This window comes from Schistocerca serialis, chromosome 2 (assembly GCF_023864345.2).
Source record: "Schistocerca serialis cubense isolate TAMUIC-IGC-003099 chromosome 2, iqSchSeri2.2, whole genome shotgun sequence".
NCBI lineage: Eukaryota > Metazoa > Arthropoda > Insecta > Orthoptera > Acrididae > Schistocerca > Schistocerca serialis.
Genome location: NC_064639.1, coordinates 631,272,595 through 631,291,559, shown reverse-complemented (window position 1 = coordinate 631,291,559; position 18,965 = coordinate 631,272,595). Strand labels below are relative to the sequence as shown.

General features: G+C 41.9%; 2 long non-coding RNA genes across 2 annotated transcripts; one reads left to right on the top strand and one right to left on the bottom strand.

Annotated features, from left to right (window-relative positions):
• Positions 1-1,668: 1,668 nt before the first annotated feature.
• LOC126457702 (uncharacterized) lies at positions 1,669-18,665 on the top strand. Its single transcript, XR_007585509.1, has 3 exons — positions 1,669-1,767; positions 11,647-11,917; positions 17,920-18,665. It is a non-coding gene; the product is annotated as an uncharacterized LOC126457702 (long non-coding RNA).
• Positions 1,967-7,528, bottom strand: LOC126457700 (uncharacterized). Its single transcript, XR_007585508.1, has 2 exons — positions 7,390-7,528; positions 1,967-2,301 (listed from the first exon to the last, which is right to left on the bottom strand). It is a non-coding gene; the product is annotated as an uncharacterized LOC126457700 (long non-coding RNA).
• Positions 18,666-18,965: the final 300 nt, after the last annotated feature.

Below are 18,965 nucleotides of genomic sequence, written 5' to 3'. Positions count from 1 at the left end.
GAGGGGGGTGCGATGGGAAGGTTCCCTTGTAAGCATGACGCTATGGTGGTACGTCAAAGAGTGGAGTTGCTGTGCTGTGTAGTGAATTATCCGTTTCCTCATATCACCCTTGACATTTGACTACAAAGTGTAGCTGTAGGGGCCCATGTATTCCAAATGAAAAAATAAGTATTCTGTATCTACTTTCGCTAAGGGCCTTCCCGCAGTGGTAACACCGGTTCGCGATAAATGACCGAAGTTAGGCGCTGTCGTGCTGGGTTAGCACTTGGATGGGTGACCATCCAGTCTGCCGAGCTCTGTTGGCAAGTGGGGTGCACTCAGCTCTTGTGAGGCAAACTGAGGAGCTACTTGATGGAGAAGTAGCGGCTCCGGTTTCGGAAACTGACATATGGCTGGGAGAGCAGTGTGCTGGCCACATGGCCCTCCGTATCCTCATCCAGTGACGCATGTGGGATGACACGGCGCCCGGTCGGTATCCCCTTGGGCCTTCATGGCCTGTTCGGACGGGGTTTAGTTTCAGTTTTAATATCTACTTTCGCCACCATAAACAACTCTTGGAAACATCAGTGCACACACATCGTGTTCACCTCCGGCACCTGTCTCCAACGTCAATGAAAACTGTTTACGAGAAAGGAATTAATTCGTCTGAGTAAGAGTACACGTTCATAGCCAGCAAGGCAGCTGATAATCACGCAGCAGTCGATACGTCGCAGATGTGGTAGCGCAATCCAGATGACTTCCTTAGTCACACGATCACCATTGGTCCAGGGACAAGGCAGCAATGCAAGGTGCGGATTCACCCAAAGCTGAAAAAAGTGATATCCAGCCATCATCTGGCAAGGTGTTGCCGAGCCTGTTTTGGAACTAACACGCTGTGAATTATGTAATCTATCACCTTTCTTCCCCCTAAATGGGTTTTGTTACTTTAGATTTGTCCATGAGACTACAATGTTGTCGATGGAAGGACACAGCTCATTGTCAATAAGAAAAGAGAAAGTGTAATCATAAAAGCTACAAGGAAGACGTCCTACTTATTTCTTCGCTTCACTTTACCGTCTTTCTCATTTGATTGTGATAAAATTATTCAGTAAAAAACATGAAAAGATACAAATCTTATAGCAACTGCTGTATAATGAACTGTTTCCTTTTCTTCATTCTGGTGGTACTCCCGAGTAAAGTAAAACTTTGCGCATGTCTCGAGAAGTCAATAGAGAATAATTAAGTTGTAGCCTGCAGTTTACATTTGGTTCGTTTCGTGGAATTCATTACTGCATACGAACTATAGCTAACACCTCGAAATTGTTTTTAATGGTGGAAAGGACAGCCATACCTTTTTCCATAATCGAGACAACAAATTGAAGGTTTGTACGACAAGGTTGGTAGCTACGCTCCACACGCAACGCTATTGCCGCTTGCTGTGGCCTACTGTGTGGAGAACAGAGTTGCCTAGTGTTTCTCTTTCGTGTGTTGCCAGTACAAGTTTACTTAAATGAAAATTAAGCGGGAGTCATGAGCCGATAACATTAATTTGATTTTTTTCATTCTACACTTTTTGATTTCAGGAGTAAAAGAATCTGAAAGCTAAATTTTGAGCAACTGGACGAAGCCGAGGCAGACACGCCCGGATTTTTCTTATGTTCATGGGCTTCTTCCACTTCTACAAACTCCTTTCTGCACAGAGCTCACCACCCACTTTTGCTGTATCAACGATGACTGATCTCACTTAAGATTCAGCAATGTTTCTTCCGACTACTTCTCAAGCGCATTGTATCCTTTACTTACGTATATAACACAACGAATGAAATGTCATAATAGGTAGTCTTACAAAATTAAGTTGTTCATAGCGGCATATTTAATGTGATTGACACATTTTGCCAACTAACTTGACTGTAATGAATAACTTTTCGGTTAGAGGAAGAAGAAGTCGAAAATTTTGTTTTACCAAATCAGTGTAATTAAGAAGGTCTTTAGACACTGTCTTTATTTTTGATTTCGTTTTCTCACACAGGTAGCATGGTGTAATTAAAATATAACATGTAGCATATGCACAATAACAAAACGATTACAGTTCATATTTTATGACAAACTTAGGAGATGTTATCGAGTGGTTCAGCTGATGAAGACGACGCCATGATGATCCAAGGACCGGATGTAGGCAACCGTTGTCGGTTGCTCCAGGACCTATCGTGAAAGACAGCATCTGGACAGTGAGGCTGATGCCCGAAACAGTGAGTAGGATGAGTTTGGTTGCATCTCAAACTGGCGTCACTTAGTCGTCCATTGCAATATGGTTTCTTGCAACTGTTGTGCAAATAAATCAGAAAACATTATTTAACACCTTACACAGATTGTGCTGGAAGAAGTGCCATTGGTAACACACAAGTATGTTTTCAAATAAATATAGCAATAACAAACAACGACTTAAGTGAAAGAATTGGATCCATGAGCATCTTGGGCAGACACCTTCATAGCACTGCATAGCGTACAGCACTCTACAATTTCAACAGTCATTTATCGCTTTGATCAAAAAATATTTTCAGGCAGTTGTCAATTGGATCGATATACTTGCTGTAATGCATGATGCACACTTTGCTATCTTACAATACATTTATTCACTACCATCTTCCAAGGTGGAACACCTTCACATTGGGAAAATATCTACTGTAACATCACTGGTTAAACAGCAAGCATGTCATCTGAAGTTGTTACAATAGATATTTTACCACTGTAGGGATGATACATGATCAGAGCTGGCAAATGTGTAACATGCTTTTCTCTATGTTCATCGCTATGAATCAGCAGTGAAGGTCAACAGTAATATCGTGAAATTAATGTTAACAACATACATCGAGACAGTGTCTCTCTTTTTTCAAAATGGTTCAAATGGCTCTGAGCACTATGCGACTTAACTTCTGAGGTCATCAGTCGCCTAGAACTTAGAACTAATTAAACCTAACTAACCTAAGGACAGCACACATATCCATGCCCGAGGCAGGATTCGAACCTGCGACTGTAGCGGTCGCTCGGTTCCAGACTGTAGCGCCTAGAACCGAATGGCCACTCTGGCCGGCTCTCTTTTTTCATCTAAATTTCCAGTATGGTTCAGACAATAACGACCACGCACACAGTACTTCACATCGACAACTAAGTAGCAGGTGCCATTGGCAGTAGTAGTGGAATGAAGCTAAACCTGGGCCATTTTGTCTGTGCAGATTCCATACATTCAGAATCAAGTATACAATCCAGGGTGAATTATCCTCCACCCCTTCCTCTTAACCTATTATTATGCTAATTGATTTATGAACCCCTAGAGTTGATTTATGGCCCCTCAGGGAGAATTTATCCTCCTGAGGAACCCCCACCAAAGCCCCTTTCTCTTCTCCTCTCACAGCCTCTGAGAATAGAGACACTTTTTTTTATCAACCTTACCCTTACCCAGTTCAGTTCAATGTCACTTTCCCACTGTTCTCCCACCATCCCCCTGGCAAACCACCAGACATACCAGACAACTCCACATTCCCCTCTTCTCCCCTATCAGGATGTTGGTGGGAAAAAGACTCACTCTATTCTGAGAGAGGGACATAAAGTGACTTTATTTATATACTTTATTTTTGAGGGTGTAGGATTCCCATCCACAATCCACTCCACCTTCGCCACACCCACGTTTCCCAATAACATGTGTATGTGTTGCCTCAGATTTGAAGAGTGACTGCTCTGGTCCACAAATAGCCCACCCCACCTCTGCCACCATTGTGAATGGGCAGGAAGAAGTTGGAGTGGAAGGTACTGTCTTTACTTTTGGTGGGAAATGTGTTCAGTTAACGAGGTGGTGGAGTAGGACTTAGAGGATTCCCTGTAAGCATATGCTTCAGGACTGCTTCCTTAGCCTCCTACGAAAGGGATGGAAAGAACTGAAAAAAGATGAGCATGGGTGGAACACTTTTTAGCAGGATGGAGGTGCTGCTCATGTTATTTGAAATGGCCAGTCTGTCCACAGCGCATGAGACAGCGTTGTTCTATTCCACAATCACAGATTGAAGGAAGCAGAGGTGCTCACCTCGGTGTATGGGCTCGACTTTTGCTTCCCTTTCTACAAATACATTCACTTTTTCTGTGAGGTCTAGTCCTCATTACCACCCGAAATTGATAGAGAAATGTCCTAAAGGCACTGTCAGAATAACTGCCTCCTACCGATCTGGAAATGTATACCTGCAGGGGATGTTGTATACAGGCACATGCATAAGTGGTCAGAACGGACAGGACAGTCAACAGTCACAGAAGTGTAGGAACAGTTGCCTGCTACCGATCTGCAACTGTATAACTACTAAGAAACTTGCGTACTCACACACAAAGAAAGAAAATATGTTATGTGGACATGTGTCCGGAAACGCTTACTTTCCATGTTAGAGCTCATTTTATTACTTCTCTTCATATCACATTAATCATGGAATGGAAACACATGGCAACAGAACGTACCAGCGTGACTTCACTTTGTTACAGGAAATGTCCTCCGTTAGCGAGGATACATGCATCCACCCTCCGTCGCATGGAATCCCTGATGCGCTGATGCAGCCCTGGAGAATGGCGTATTGTATCACAGTCGTCCACAAAACGAGCACGAAGAGTCTCTTCATTTGGTACTGGGGTTGCGTAGACAAGAGCTTTAAAATGCCCCCATCAATGAAAGTCAAGACGGTTGAGGTCAGGAGAGCGTGGAGGCCATGGAATTGGTCCGCCTCTACCAATCCATCGGTCACCGAATCTGCTGTTGAGAAGCGTACGAACACTTCGACTGAAATGTGCAGGAGCTCCATCGTGCATGAACCAGATGTTGTGTCGTACTTGTAAAGGCACATGTTCTAGCAGCACAGGTAGAGTATCCCGTATGAAATCATGATAACGTGTTGCATTGAGAGTAGGTGGAAGAACATGGGGCCCAATCAAGGCATCACCAACAATGCCTGCCCAAACGTTCACAGAAAATCTGTGTTGATGACGTGATTGCACAATTGCGTGCGGATTCTCGTCAGCCCACACAGGTTGATTGTGAAAATTTACAATTTGATCACGTTGGAATGAAGCCTCATCCGTAAAGAGAACATTTGCACTGAAATGAGGATTGACACATTGTTGGATGAACCATTCGCAGAAGTGTACCCGTGGAGGCTAATCAGCTGCTGATACTGCCTGCACACGCTGTGCATGGTACGGAAACAACTGGTTGTCCCGTAGCACTCTCCATACAGTGACGTGGTCAACGTTACCTTGTACAGCAACAACTGCTCGGACGCTGACATTAGGGTTATCGCCAACTGCACGAATAATTGCCTCGTCCATTGCAGGTGTCCTCACCGTTCTAGGTCTTCCCCAGTCGCGAGTCATAGGCTGGAATGTTCCGTGCTCCCTAAGACGCCGATCAATTGCTTCGAACGTCGTCCTGTCGGGACACCTTCGATCTGGAAATCTGTCTCGATACAAACGTACCGCGCCACGGCTATTGCCCCGTGCTAATCCATACTTCAAATGGGCATCTGCCAACTCCGCATTTGTAAACATTGCACTGACTGCAAAACCACGTTCGTGATGAACACTAACCTGTTGATGCTACGTACTGATGTGCTTGATGCTAGTACTGTAGAGCAATGAGTTGCATGTCAACACAAGCACCGAAGTCAACATTACCTTCCTTCAATTGGGCCAACTGGCGGTGAATCGAGGAAGTACAGTATATACTGACGAAACTAAAATGAGCTCTAACATGGAAATTAAGCGTTTCCGGACACATGTCCACATAACATCTTTTCTTTATTTGTGTGTGAGGAATGTTTCCTGAAAGTTTGGCCGTACCTTTTTGTAACACCCTGTATAAATGTGTGTGTGTGTGTGTGGGTATGGATATAAATTGAGCCTGCCTTATAAGATGTAAGTTCATATATTTATAAATAGACAAACCTCATGGAAAGATGTTCTTTTATTAATTTTTAGGAAAGCCTAAGAAAGAATCTGCTTCTGATTGTCTCTCTGTAAAAGCTTTCGTATTTGACCCTAATTTTCACGTTGCAGTCATTTCATGAGACGTATGTCAGAGGTTGTAATGTCTTTGTCCACAACACTTGGGAGAAGCGGTACAGAGCTAACCTCTCAACTCTCCTTTAGTCAGAGTATCGCTTACTTACTATATTCTAAGGTATCTTCCAGTTCTAAAGTTATAGCATTTGAATCAAACCTGACTGTCACGAGTAAAGGAATCCCCCCAGCAAGTCACTGACAAGTCTCTCGAAATTGCATCACGATTCTACTGCACTGTTACCTCTTTTCAATGTTAATGTCGGATAGCTGCTGTGTCAGGTCATTGACCTGGCCTTGCAGAGTGATGACGTTGTCTGCAAGCTTGTTTCCTTCAGTTCCAACCTCAGCCGACTTCTTTGAGACTTCCGTTGTAACTGCCTGGCAACTTTCGACTCGTACTGTGAAGTCTTTGTACATCTTACCTTTGTTCTATATCACGTTGTTTCTGTAATTTATAAGCTTCCATTTCCAGTTTCTCCTGTTTTGTTTCTTGAAGAGAAATTCTCATCATTTCAGCCATCGAAAATTCTCCCGCTTGCTGTGATGATGATTGCTGTGCCGAAACGTCACTATCCTCGTCTGCCGTTCTCTCCATTTGCGAATCGGGTCTGCCTGTTCCCGTTCTCGAACGTAGTGGGTATGACTTGATAATTGTGTCATCACCTTCAGCCACACTGTTTGTCGGCTTGCCTCTGTCATCTGCCGTGTTTATTTTCAAGTTTGTGAGGTAACTGCTCAAAGAAATCATTCGCGGCACGCCAATAGTCAACTCCCAGATGCACACACTCCGACGCTTCCTGATAGTCAAACGTCACACTGCGGCAGCAGACAATTGCAGAGCTATACCGGCTAGAAGACAAGATGGCACCTAGTTTGGAAAATAAGTGACAATTTATTTATTTATTTATTTCGAGTCAAAAACATTACAACAATATTCATAGTGAAACCTATAATGCAATGCTTTTGGAATGCTGACGTTCAGTTCAGTACTGGAGAATCTAGTCCAGTACCTATGCAGGGGCACCACGTGCAGGAGTCAGCTTCACCCCCCTAAATAATCACCTACTAGACACTGGATCCTGCTATTATGGCATCCATCTTGTCTTTTTAACCGTAGCAACAATGAAGATGCTAATAATGCTAACAAACAAACCTTGCATTAAGAGATGATCAGAAGTGAATTATAACTACGTAGATAAGCAACTCTGCAATGAAATTAACAGCGATAGGATAAAATGAAGCAGTAAGGAAAGAAATTCCGTAAATCAGTTTTTCTAATACAAGACGCGAGATTGTACGCGTAATATAAACAGTACTTACATCTGTCGTTTTGCCCACTGCTGTTATTTTTCGAAATTTTTAATAGTTCCACGGTTCTGTTCAGTACTTCCTATATGGCTTCCCGATGTCCACCGGATGATGTCATGAAACAATAACAGAACAGATTTTTTTTTTATCGAGTCCCTGGTCAGGCACTACGTCTAGTATGATAAAAATAAATTAATTAATTAAATTAAATGTATTTAAATTTTTTCAGTTTTAATCTAATACTTATATAGGTTTTGTATTTCATACTAGAATGTTGTGTTCCCAGTTTGGCACAGCTTTGCCACAGGAAACACGAAACAGGTAGAAGACGTCCGTCTTCTGGTCGGCTCCTGATCGTTGTCAGAAGGAGGCTAGTTTTTGATTACGCAAATGCTTCTATTATTTGGAAAAGAACAACCGGGATTCCTTTATGTAATCAGTATGAATGTTAGAATTACCTAAGGGACCTTTAACAATGAACAATAAAAAAATTGCATTTGCAGTTGAAATCATTAATAAATGGTTGGGCTATGAGTTGTATAGAAAACAAGGAGCGGCCTTCTGTCTACGACCAGGATGCCGCAGTATTCTCTGCTATGGGAAAGACTGTTTGACATTTATAAAAATAATATGACATGGAGGTAAAAAAGAAAGGAATAGAATAAGAAATCTGGTAAACACTAAATTTATTCAAATAATTGCCACAAGCAACTAGGGCTTATTTATAAACTGTATAACTAACATAAGCAGTTTTCTGACTGTGCTGGTCCGATAAGATTTCAGCCTGTCCTGTGATCGCTTCTTGGCTGGCGTCTTTATCACAAATTACACTCTATACTTTTCTCCTTCCTTCGAGACAATTCTTGCACCGTTCAACACCTTCATAACAATAACTTGCCGATTTACAGTATCGAACATAAATAACTTGAATTTTATTAATTGATAACTGTTGTCTGCAGGCTGGAAAGACCGCTCACTTTTATCGTTTAAAGACGACCTTCTTTATGCTTTCACATTACAAGAAGAAGTACAGCAAAATCTGAAGATCTACAAAGGTTTTTAGCGTCATATTTTTTATTTAGATCGAAGCGGAACGCTCAGTTCAGCTTCTGTTAAAATGTTCCTTCGACTGCGCTATCGATGTATTAGCGTTCAGGCTAGATGCGCATCTCAGTTACGTAAATTATATAAAACAAATGTCTTTCAAAGAATAGGTCTCATCCCATAAGTTGATCATTTAATACACAGCTAGATGAATGCCTTCCCAAAGGTACTCACAGCTTTCAAACGACGGAAAGCCCAATAATATTACAATGTAGATGCGGTGTTGTGCATTTTCTTTCCCATTGGGAGGAATGTCGTAGTGGCCCCTTATTATTTAGAGGGCCTGCACAACCGACATGCGAGATTGGTTGCCGACCCCCCTTTCAGTGGTGCGGAGAGAAACATCGCCAGCGGACAGAAACAAGAACCGACTTTCCAAATGAAAATGGAACTACTTCGCCAGACAACATGTGACTCTGTCCCACCAATAGGAACTCATGGCTCGTGTAGCACTCTGCCGACCTGGCTTTATAAGCATGCCTAGACCGTCATGCAGGTGGCCAGATATGGGATCTGCATCTTTCCACCATCCTTCACATCTACAAATCCTTGATCCGACCCATCCTTTGTTATGCCAGCGTTATCTGGATTTCCGCCCCTCCCAGGTTGTGTAAGGCCCTCCAAATCCTTGAGCGCCATGCACTCCGCCTCGCCTTCCGCTTCCGCCTTCCGTCCCCCACATGCATCCTCTATGATCTCATTCCCTTTCCCCACCAACTCCTTTTCCTTGAACACAATTGCACCCTGTATATTATCTGCCGCCTCCATACCCCTCACCTCCTGGTGTCTCCCTTCTTCTCCAGCCCCATCCCATTACTGTGCCTTTACCATTGTGTCCCACCCTCCACCTTCTTTCCCAACGCAACTTCCAGCACTACCCCACCTGGATGATGAGCTTCGTCCTGACGTTTACCCTTCCTACCAACTCTAACCCCACCCACCTCCTGCCTCCTCCTCAGGGCCCCCTCTCCTCCCCCTTCCTTCTCCTAAGTAGCTTTCTGCCTCCTACACCCCCTTCCGCTCCTGTGCTCCCCTTCAGTGTCTCCCTCCTACTTTGTCTTCCTTCTTCATCTCGCACCCTGCCCGTCTCCTGCCTCTTGGTGTGCCCCCTGTCCCCCCTTTTCCTCTTCCTCCCGCCCTCCCGCCCCTCTCTCCTATTTGTTTCCTCCTCTCCGACCTCCAGTCCTTCTGCAGGTCCCTACCAGCGGTTTTTGTTCTTTGTGTGTGTTCCGTCGATTCCAGTGGTTTTGTGTGTTAAGTGTCTCGCTCTGTGTGATTATTATGCTGCGACCGACTTTTAACTTGTGTTTGACTCTAGTGATTTTAAGTGCGCCACGAATCTGTGTTCTTTTAACTTTATGTCGATTTTTTAACTATCCCTCCTGTGCATGCTACCGCATTGGTGTTTATTTTAACTTTCATCGTCTCAATTTGCTGTATTTCTTCTGTATCCCTTTTATCATACCGTTTTTGGTAAGTTTCCCCTTTCACATATGCTGTACAGTCGTTTGGCTGAAGAGTGGTGGACTGTGCAGCTGCTAGCTATCCTCTGCCCATGGGGAAGGGGAATAAAATTACCATAAAAAGTCAGGCAGGCAGTGTATACCAATCACTAGGAACAGCTCTCGCCAGTACTTACGTCGGCCCTAGGATTGTATTCGCTTGCTGTAGCATTGTAGTAGCACATGGTATTTTGTTTTTGGTAGAGTAGATGTTGGTCAGGAGTTTCTTCCATTGTCTTGTTTCATTATCTGGTTTTCCACCAAAAGATCTGTGGGGTTTTTTGGTTCTTCTTGCCTTTAAAACTTGGTGTATGCCAAAAGGCGTTTTTCTTTAATTATAGAAAAGTGTGTTCAAACTGACTGTTTGTTCTTTCCTGATGACCACAGGACACAACACCAATCATCGCCCTTACAAACGAAAACTTAGAAAAATAATCGACCATCAATTGCCAGATAAAGTAATCCATTCAACTGCATCGACTTATGCTTCCGAAAATTTTTAGCACCCAAGGCAAGTGGTCAGCAGAATCGGAAAGTGACATTATAATCAGTTCCGCTTACTGATTTGTATAACTGTAGCAGCCAGTTCTCGGTAGCACAGTATTTTTCAGTGTTTGATCTGAGCCAAGTGTATCATCAAGTACCGATTGCAGAAAAGCCCAGCTCCTTGACTGTTTCCTGTAGGAACTGTAAATTGAGAACAATAGGGTCCCTTCTGGATTCTCCACGGGGCCCATAAGCTTGTCCCAACTTTTAGATTCTATTTTGAGTGATTAAAAATTCAGGAGTGTGCAGTGTTATTTAGATATTATTTACAGCAAAACGTTCGAAAACCACCTGGACCATCTGGGGCAGATATTATGTTGCTTGTCTGCAGCAAGATTAGACATTAAACCATTAAAAGTTAACCTGACGAGGAAAAATACCCCTTTCCTAGATCATTCAGTTTCGGCAGGTGGTGTCAATATAGAGCAAGATTGTACAAAAGCCATCCATCGATTTCCATTGAAGAAGAATAGGAAAGAAATTGAGAGGTTTATCGGCATGGTCAAATTTTTCCGAAATTCGTAGAGAACTTTGCCGATTGAGGAGCTCCCTTCAGATGAGGAGAAAGGGAGAGATTGTTAAAGGGGATGAATCTCAGCAGGCACTGCTGAGTTTATTAGTTTGCAAATGAGAGGATGTAATAACGATAACTGTATATTCCAAACGACTACAAACAAGACTAATGCTCAAGATGGGAGTAGCCAGCTGTTCACAATGTGTAATGTAGTCAGAATTCACGAACATGTACAGAGTATCTCCTCCCTTGATCCATCAAAACTTCACAATTGTATGTTACCCAAAAGCCAGTGCGTAAGGTTGCGTTACATACCACATGCAGATTGAATATAAACTCACTTGAGGGTGATAAGCATATCATAGTGATTCTGCCCCCTAACTTAGTTATTAGTTAAGTGTTCCAGGATAGGAAACATGCGGTTAATTTCCTTACTGGCGACCTTTGTCTCAGGTATCGTAAAAAAAAAACTAATCATACTGATATGATTAAGTTTCTTTTCCTCTCCCTCATCATTCACCTGAAATTTTTTTAGATCCGCTGTAAATTTAAGTTGATAGTATTTATGTGTTAATCTTTAAGTTTTCCTTATCTTTTATTTAGCTAAATTAGAAGCGGCAGGATCGAGGAAGATATCTGTCACTGCAGCCGGGACAATTCGTTCCTGGCCACCACAGGAGTTGGTCGCGTACTTTGCCGCCCTTGCTGCAGACTAATTTCTTTCACAGTTTCACTTATCCGGGCACCAGGACAAGCACTTAGTTTTCTTCCGTGTTCGCGCTTCGATCGGTCTCCAAGGCGAGCTCATCTCCATGCAGTGCAGCCGACTACGAATATCAGCCATCGTCAGCACACTGCCTTGCGCCGCACTAAGGTAATTGAAGGAGCTTCTGCCTTTGGAATTCAGTTGATGTTTCAGCAGCCCAGATTTCGAAGTGAGGTTTCTAAGAACCACTTCGTTTCTAGAACCACTTTGTATCTTTAGGTAAAATCATAGTACTGCACCCGAGTACCTACTTGTTTATCGATATTACATACATCAAAAAAGTTTTGCATCTCCCCGGTTCCCTGAACTCCTAAAGATAGACATTGACTGTGGATATTGTATCACAGATACAGCCCCGTTGACTGTTCAGAGATATCACTAAACCCACCCAGAGATGTAAACAACCATGCATTAGCAGCGCCTATTAGACAGAAGGGGCCCGACAGCTCATCGGCTTCAGTCATTCCACCAGGGAAGAGATACACGGCTCGTGTTGTCTGTAATTCAACAATGCGTAGACGGTCAATACTGTGGTTCTATCACGTCCGCATTGTTACTTTGTGCCAGGAAGGGCTCTCAACTAGAGAAGTGTCTAGGCGTCTCGGAGTGAACCAAAGCGACGTTGTTCGGACATCGAGGAGATACAGAGAGAAAGGAACTGACGATGACTTGCCTCGCTGAGGCCGTTCAAGGGCTACTATTGCAGTGGATGACCGCTACCTACGGATTATGGCTCGGAGGAACCCTGACAGCAACGCCACCACGTTGAATAATACTTTTCGTGCAGCCACAGGCCGTCGTGTTACGACTCAAACTGTGCGCAAGAGCTGCATGATGCGCAACTTCACTCCCGATGTCCATGACGAGGTCTATCTTTGCAACCACAACACCGTGCAGCGCGGTACAGATGGGCCCACCAAGCTGCCGAATGGACCGCTCAGCTTTGGCATCACATTCTCTTCACCGATGAGTGTCCCATATGCCTTCAACCAGACAATCGTCAGAGACGTGTTTGGAGGCAACCAGGTCAGACTGAACGGCTTAGACTCACTGTCTAGCGAGTGCAGCAAGGTGGAGGTTCTCTGCTGTTTTGGGGTGGCGTTATGTGGAGCCGACGTGCACCGCTGGTGGTCATGAAAGGTGCCATAAGGGCTGTACGATACGTGAATGCCTTCTTCTGACCGATAGCACAACCATATCGGCAACATATTGGTGAGGCATTGGTCTTCATGGACGACATTTCGCGCTCCCATCGCGCACATCTTGTGAATGACTTTCCTCAGATTAACGACATCGCTCGACTAGAGCGGCCAGATGTTCTCCCGACATGAACCCTATCAACATGCCTGCGATAGATTGGAAAGGGCGGTTTATGGACGACGTGACCCATCAACCGTTCTGAGGGATCTATGCCAAATCGCCGTTGAGGAATGGGACAATCTGGACCAACAGTGCCTTGATATACTAGTGGATAATATGCCATGACGAAGACAGGCATGCAACAATGCATGAGAGCGTTCTGCTGGGTATTAGAGGTACTGGTATGTACAGCAATCTGGACCCCCACCTCTGGAGGTCTCGCTGTATGCTGGTACAACATGCAATGTGTGGTTTTCATGAGCAATAAAAAGAGCGAAAATGATTTTATGTTGTTTTATATTCCAATTTTCTGTACAGGTTCCGGAAATCTTAGAACCGAGGTGAAGCAAAACTTTTTTGATGTATGTATTTGACCTGTTCGCTCTGCTCCCCATTATTATTACTGAGAAGCGCAATAGATTCCACGCAGTGTCATTTGTATTGGGTTATTGCTAAAAACTCTGTCAAGTGAGGTCTATTTACATGTTTCATTTACGTTAGTATACATCATTGTTCCTTGTGGAATTAAACAGTCACACAAAACAGAATTGTTTCCCTTCATCATTTTTGGAGAACAACTTTGAACATTAATTTGACGAATCACTTATATAAGAAGCTATCCAGCCCACATAGCAAATATACTGCTAGTTTCCAGGTATACTTATATGATTGTGAAGTCTGCATGGAACGATAGTTAGATATTATTCATGCTTGTAATGGTTGACTTAAATATTAAATGTATATAAGATTGGCTACAACCATTTCTCTCCCCTCCCCCCACCATGGAACTTGGGTTGGTGGAGTGGCTTCCGTGCCTTAGCAATAGAGATGGCTGAACGATAGGTGCAAAAACATTGGACCAGTATTTGTTGAAAGATCAGACAAACCTGTGGTTCCTGAAGAGGTTCAAAATGGCTCTGAGCACTATGCGACTTAACTTCCGAGGTCATCAGTCGCCTAGAACTTAGAACTAACTAAACCTAACTAACCTAAGGACACCACACACATCCATGCGCGAGGCAGGATTCGATCCTGCGACCGTAGCGGTCGCTCGGCTCCAGACTGTAGCGCCTAGAACCGCCCGACCACTCCGGCCGGCTCCTGAAGAGGGGAAGATGAGTTTTTGCAGAGGAAAATGACTCCAGGCACATATTATAAAATATGAGACGTTTCCAGGGACAAGTAAGGACTAAGACCACTGTTTATTGTTTATGAACTGTAGATTAAAACTTAATAAATTGCAAGAAAGGTAGGAAAGGATATGACACCTGGAAATTTGTGAAAGAACCATAGGGAGCATTAGAGGGAGCATTGTAGGGTTCATTAGGCAACAATTGGTTAGAGCAGAGGACAATCATAGAGGAGAAGACAAATGGGTAGCTTTGAGAGGTGAAATAGTGAAGGCAGCTCAAGATACAATAAGTAAAAATACAAAGCCTAGTAGAAATCCTTGGATAACGCAGAAGTTACTGAATTTCTTTGATGAGAGGAAAAAATAAAAACTTCAGCAAATGAAGCTGGTCAAGGAGAATACAAACACCTAAAAAATGCGCAAGACAGGAAGTGCAGATTATCTAAGCAGGAATGGCCACAGGACAAATCTAAGGATTCAGAAGCACATGGCACTATTGACAGATAGATACCACCTACAGGAACATTAAAGAGGCCTTTGGAGAACAGGAAAGCATCTCTATGAATATCAAGAGCTCAGATTGAAAACTAGTGTTAAGTAAAGAAGGGAAACTGTATGGTGGAAGGAACATAAAGAGGATATATAGAAAGGAGGAAAACTAGCAGGAAATATTATAGAAATGGAAGAGGATGTGAATGAAGATGATAAGATACTCGAGAATAATTTGACCGAGCTTTGAAATACTTAAGCTGAAACAAGGCCCCTGGAGTAAATATATTCTGTAAGGACTACTGATAACATTGGAAAAAACCAACCATGAGACAAGTCTTCCACCTGGTATGATGCTTGGGACAGGTGAATATCCTCAGACTCCAAGAGAACGACTAATGCAAATTCTTTACAGAAAATTGCAAAAAGGCATCCCTACTTTTATAGCATATGTAGACAATGAGAAAGCTTTTGACCATGTTCACTGTAAAACAGCAAAAAGCTGTTCAAACTGGTACAAAAACCAGAGAGCATGTGAGACGGGAGTGGAACAGTGTTGCAGCTTATCTGAGGTATTGTTCTATCTGTACACTGAAGAAGCAGTAACGGAAAGCAAACAAAAGGATTAGAGGAGGAAATTAAAGTTCAGGAAGAAGGCGATGAGTTTGACGATCAGGTTTGACGATGAGTCTGTAATTCCGTCAGAGTCAGCTAAGGAATAAGAAGAGCAGTTGAACAGAACGGACAGGGTCTTGGAAGGTGTATATAAGATGAACATCAACAATGGTAAAACAAGGGTAGTTAAATTGGGTGATGATAAGGGAATATTATTAGAAAATGAGACAATGTGGTAGATGTGTTTCGCTATTTCAGCACCAAAATAACTGATGATGTCGAAAGTAGAGAGGATACAGCAGGAAAAGCATTTCTCAAGGAGAGAAATTTGTTAATGTCGAATGTAGATTTAAGTGTTAGGAAGTCTTTTGTGAAAGTAATTCTGTGGAGTGTTTCATGTCCTAGAATGTAGCCTATCAACTGATCCCTTCTTCTAGTCAGGTTGTGCCACAAATTTCGTTTCTCCCCAGTTCTATTCCTCACTTCCTCATAGTTACATGTTCTACTTACCAAATATTCATCATTCTTCTGTAGTACCATATTTAAAAATCTTAAATTGCCTTTTGTCTAGACTATTTATTGCCCATGTTTTAATTCATTTCAGAACCTGATTAGAAGAAGGAATAAGTTAGTAGGACAAATTCGGAGACATTGAGTTATCACCAATTTAGTGCCAAAGAAACGTATGGGGGTAAGATCGTAGATGGACACCTACAGATGAATGCAGTAAGCAGATTTAGAATAATATAACTTGGAGTAGTTATTCGCAGATGAAGAGACTGGCACACGATGGGGTAGAGAGGAGAGCTGCACAAAACCAGTCTTTGGACTGACGACCATAACAACTAATACTCCCACTGAGCAATACTCTTTTTTGTACCCATTTCGAATTTACAGTTACTCTTCTTACATACTCACTATATTTAACTTCCTTACTCTATACACAGGATGAAGAAAAATCTTCGGCATGTAAGTTCTCATCCAGATTCAGATCAGATCGGGTGAATCTGCAAAAAAACATATGTATGACAATGGTTTACTGTCAATACAATCATATCGCTCAGCACATCGCAATCTACATAGTGTAACGTTCCCTGGCAGCACACACACTATTAATAGACTAAAATTTAATTGTACTATATACGCCGCTATGAAGCAATTTGTATATACTGCAATTATTTAACAAAAAATATTATTTAATTTTGTGTAAAGGACATTCGTTATTATTGTAATATTTTCTGTAGTAATATTCTCGATGTATTTATGATTGTAATATTTCTATACTCATAATGTAATTACGAAATTTGTCAATATCTGCGATAACAAAAATGTAAAATACAGCCGCAGATTGCAAAGAGACATTAACGGTTGATGGTGAAATAAATAGGAACACATAGTGTGCATTCTTTGTCTTCTTCCTCGAGAGCTGAGAGAGAGAGGAACCTGTGACGTAGCATTTTATGAATGGGTAGACTTCATTTGTCTGTATCTAGATTTAGCCGCCATTAGAGGAGAAATTACAAACTAATGTAAGTTGAATTATTGTTGTGGTCTAAACACATTATAATTTATCAAAAGTGTGTATTACTAATGTAAATTAGCTTGCCCATGTCATCTATAATATTTCTTTAAAGAATTTTCAGCATTTTTAGCAACTATCGCTGGTGCCGCAAACAATTTACAGCGGCGGCACATTTAAAAAATTGTTCCGCTAAGAAAAATTTAACCAAACCCGTAAATCGGGAGCAGATAAAAATTAGCAGTGAATTAAGAAAATGTTTTTTCTTTTACAGCGATCCTGAGACTGACGGAATTTATTACTAGTTTCACATTTGTGCATTCATAGGTGGATAGTTACCGTTGAAATTTAACAATTCGTTGGTTCTTTGAAATAACTTAAATGTATAGTGAAGTGTGTTTTATCAATGATAATTAAACGTCGACTTGGCAATACTTAACCATTTACTGCTAATAGAGACAGTCTTGTGTTCCATAGCTAACGCCGGGAAAGAATTCAGTAAATATAAAAAAAAAAAAAAAAACCACTGCATTTAGAAAATGTGTGCCAAGGCCGAATTATGTAAAAGATATAATTCTCAACTAAAAATTCTTAATCAGTTAATATGAATTTATCAGCATGAGTGGGTTGACTAAGTTCACGTAATTTTAAATGTACTTAATTCTGTCTAAATGAATTTTTATTACCTCACGTAAATAAGAGGTTCTACAACAAAGTTCGTACTGAAAGAAAGATAAAGAGAAATAAAAAAAACAATTTAAAAAAAGGTATCTATTTATTTTTTTAAATTTAATTTAATTTCATTAAATTGGCGCCCAACGTGGGGCTCGAATATGCAGTGGCCACAAAATACCCATGAGATAACTAGGGAATTTTTGTAGTCGAACTTTGTTGAAGAACAATTAATAATTTTTCATGCATTGTATGTATTGCCTAACTAATATTGTGTGGTAATAGCTGTATATGATTTTTTGCATGACAACACTATATATGCAGAGGCAGGCTGAAGAAGAGAGCTCATTATATCGAAATATTAATTACCTACGACAATACCAGGGGGCAGCTGCACCCAAGATAGATCACCAAAAGGTAAAGCTACAGTGTAGTTGTCCTGTAGGTAGCAGAGTAGCGTCGATGCAGTGTTCTCGGATCATTAGTGGTGTGCTTGTTGTTAGTGTTCTTTTTTAAAAATAACAGGACATTTGAGTAGCTAGTCATCGAAGTATATAATAAGTGTGTTTCAACAAATGACCATTTCTTGTGTGATTATGTCAGTGAAACCTGAGTGTTAGGATATTTAGTTCAGATTTTGTTTCTTTTGTTGAATATGGTTAGATTGCGTAGTCAGAAAGATATAAACATGGATAATGAACAACAGTTAGCAAGCAGTGATACCGAGTTAGAAACTGGGGCACAAAGTAATGTTAGTGGCGTAATTCAGGAAGTACAATGTGAGAATCTGGGGGCAGAAGGGCAAGAAATGTGGCCACTGCCAGCCAGTGATTCAGTTGAAAGTAGAAATACTGTACCACCCACAAGCACTAGACACGGACCAGAGAGTGGTGAGGTGTCAGAAGTGCAATCATTAAGAGTTATGTTCGAGCGCATGCTCAGTATCCAAGCTACGTTTGTGCATGAACAAGCAAAGCGTGACCAGAGATTGGTAGCTGAATTTGCACGTATGCAAGCAGAACGTGAAAGAGAACGTGATGCTAAACAAGCAGAGCGTGATCGACGCCAGCATGAGAGAGACTTGCAGTTAATGTAATCTTTGGAAGCTATGCAAAGTGAGATTGTTAGTTTGAGACAAACCTATGAAACCATACCCAAAGCGGTGCAAGAACTGAGCGAAAGAGTAGATAATATCCAGGTGGCTAATGCCAGTATCGTGGGTGAAATCAGTGTACTGGCTAACAGGATGGAACAAGAAAATGACACAAGTCAAGTAATTGAGCAGAAAATGTCCGAACAAGTGCACAAAATTGAAAACCAATTTATAAAAAAATAGACGAGAAGGTGCACGCCGCGGCGATTGAGGCCAA